This window comes from Opisthocomus hoazin, chromosome 19, assembly GCF_030867145.1.
Source record: "Opisthocomus hoazin isolate bOpiHoa1 chromosome 19, bOpiHoa1.hap1, whole genome shotgun sequence".
Classification (NCBI taxonomy): domain Eukaryota; kingdom Metazoa; phylum Chordata; class Aves; order Opisthocomiformes; family Opisthocomidae; genus Opisthocomus; species Opisthocomus hoazin.
In genome coordinates, this window is record NC_134432.1 from 14,228,727 (window position 1) to 14,232,002 (window position 3,276).

A 3,276-nucleotide genomic window follows, 5' to 3' on the forward strand; every position below is an offset into this window, starting at 1 on the left:
GAATTCCCTCTCCTGCCTCTTGCAGCAGCAACCCGAGATTATTATTTCTGTTTCCCAGAGCGATGCGCAGGTGTCCTGCTCCCAGACCCTGCTCCAGCCGCTGCCCTCTGCCTCCCGTGCCCAGCCAAGAGCCAGGATGCTCTCCGACCCGGGATGCTCTCAGCACGGCGGTCATTGTCTCGGAGCCCGAGCGGAGAGCCTGGATCTTCCCTTTGATTTCTGAGGGCATGGATATCCAAATAAATTAGCAACGGGAATGTGCGGGGGTGGGGGAGGCAGGCAATGGGAGTGCTGGCGAGCTGGAAGTGACCCAGACCCAGGGAACAGATGCAACTCATAACGTTAATGAGGGTTGGTTTTTTTTCTCCCCTCCCCAAAGGCACCGCACTCTTGAGAACGGGGGGCTTTCTATCCCATGGCAACACCAAGCGGGGAAAAAATGGGCCTGGCTTTCATTTCATTTTTTTGTCCTTTACAGGAATAGCAGGCAAACAAAAGCTCTGAACAGATTTATCATTTTTCTTTCTCCCCCACCCCCTCCTTTTCTTTCCTTTTATATTTTTTTAAAATAGGGTTAGAGCAAGATGGATGGCTCCCCAGGCCCAGGGAATGAGCAGATCGAGGCAACCCTGTCGTCTCTGGCATCCCATTAAGCCAAGCTCTGGGAGGAGGCTGCCGTAAGACTTATTAAATTTGCCCCAGCCCAGACCCCAAACGCCGGCCCCGGCGCAGGGCGGCCCCAGCTCTGCCACCTGAGTCCCACCTCACCGTCCTGGCTGATGCCACCGCCGGCACCTCTCCCGCACCCCCCCGGCCCCGATCCGGCCCCGCTCTCGCCTCCCGCGTCAGGCCGGGAAGCCCCTCCATCCGTTCTTGTCAGCCGAGGCCGATTCGTCACTGGCGGGGTGACAAGGGGTTGTATGGATCTGTCAGCCCATCGCTGGCACGGGCTGGGCCCCCCGCGGCAAAGCCAAGGGTCCCCCCAAGGAGGGGGCTGGGAGCAGCAAGGGGGGCATGGCCAGCCCCCGACCTGCCCCTGACCCGGGGGCTCCTGTGGCTGGAGAAATGGAAACAGAAAGGGAGAAAAAGCGGGGAAAAAGGGGGTAAAAAAAAAAATCATTTGAGCCCTATCAAGTCTGTGGCTGGGGGGCACGGGTGCAGGCTCAGCCGCCGGGTGGGCAGGGAGGGGGCTGCCCCATCCCCGCTGCCCGCCAGCACCGCGTTAGCACAGTTATTTCCACTTTAATACTTAACAAGGATTTAAAACCCTTCTGTAGTCAGAGTTTGTTCTCAGCGATAAATTTTGAATAGCTTATAAATTATGGACGCAGCGCGGTGTCTCTGTCTGGGAGGAAGGGCCGGACCTGGCTTGCCATTATGGCGGTGTAAAGCCGGTGCGGCATTGCCAGCGATGAGTCTGGCAGGTCGGCATTCCCGAGAGCCGGATCCGGCCCGCCGTGCCTGGATATAACCTTACCGTGACGATAGTGTCATGTCGCATAGCGAAGCAGAGTCATGTCTGCTTCACACCTCCCGATAAGAATCACCCAGGATGCAAAAATCACAGGGTGGGATTACAGACGAACAGAGAAATGCACATCAGCTCTCTCTCTCTCCCCACATATGTATGTATGTGTATATATAGATAGAGATATATATAGCCACAAGCACATGCGCTTGTGTGCGAGGAGAACATGCTCACGCTCAGGACGAGAGGGTCGGATTGCCCATCTCCCGCTGACAGTCATCCCCCCGTGCCCCGGCTCCCGACCAAACACATCCCTGCCGTAACACCCCGGCATCGCGCAGGGGACTGCGAACTCCGGCTAAAATCCCTGCAAACGAGGAGCTTCGGCTCCGGCAGAAACACTTTGCAGCCGCCTGCTCCGCTCTTGGCTCCGGGGCCCGGGAGGGGATCCACGCTGAGGAAAAGCCTGGCTGGAAGCGATGATTTCATCCACCCGGTGAGGGGAATAGCGAGCGTTTCTGAGAGCCACAGGGGTGTGCGCAATGAGCCTTCCTCACTTTTTCCCTGGCACACCGTAGCGAGTCGGTAATTAGGTTAGAGCATCGCTCCAGCTTTATTTCAGTGCACCAGTGTCCAATAAATGCTTATGAAGTTCGTATGGGTGCCTGTAGTGTATAAAGGTTGTAGGAAAATGGCCAGTTTTCACTACATCAATTCATAAAGCAGGTCATGCTGGTCTGGCCCTTTACCTCACTTGTTATTTCTATTTATTAGTAATATTGATGTTTCAACCAGGGATCAGGACCCTATCGAGCCAGCTTTAATATCGGAAAAGATTTAGCAGGAGAGAGCTCTGTAATGAAGCAACAATCCCAACACCCAGCTCTTACGTAGTGCAGCTCACAAACACTATTATTATTTGTAATAATGTTTTATTTTGCATTTCGCTTCCGCACCAAACCCAGCATCTCCGATTACCCTGGCTTGGCTGAGTAAAACTCCCGCTTCCATGCTCAGCAGCAGGTTATTAAAAAGCTTCGTCAGGACTGAAAACTCAAGGGGTCTAAGCAAACACAGGGTCACTTTGCGGAGCCGCGGCGTTCCCGGGCCAGGTACCCAGCTGGCGTAATTCGGTGCCACCCAGCTCTGCCGACTGCCGCCGGTGGGAGGGCTGGCAGGGCTGCGGGCAGTGGGGCCGGGTCGGGACAACCCATCGCGCACGTGGGGCTTGCTCCGCACACGGGTGGGTTTTCCCGCCTTTCTCCCCGTTTTTCTCCGCAGGCTTTGATGGTTTCTGCCATCTCCCTGCTGAAGATGCGGCACTTGATGGAGAAACTTGAGCGCCAATAAAACGCGGGATAAGACTGAGCGATGGGTGCCAATCCACGTGTAATTTGGGAGCGCAGCGTGGCCGGCAGCCTGGAGTGGGGTGCGTGTGGCACCCGTGGGACTGGCACCCTGCTGGGTCTCACTGCCTGGGCAGCGAGGGTGTTTAGGCTGCGTTAGGGAGTGATCACATGCTGTGAATGCCAAAACTAATTTTTAAATCAAAACCACTCGGGAGCTATACAAAGCCTAGAACCACATCTAAACCAGCTTCAAATTCGTTGCCTGCTGAGACGCCAAGCACAAGCCAGTCCTCAACCCTGAGTGATCTGCTTAAAGCCAAGGTGTACTTAACCAGCCTTTGTGTGGCAAAAACTCCCTGAACTATTGATCCTTGAGAAAAAGCAGTCAAGGGAAATAAAACTGGCCTGGTTATTGCCTTACCATGTTCTCTCTCACAACTGCAAAGCTTCGGCAGGAGA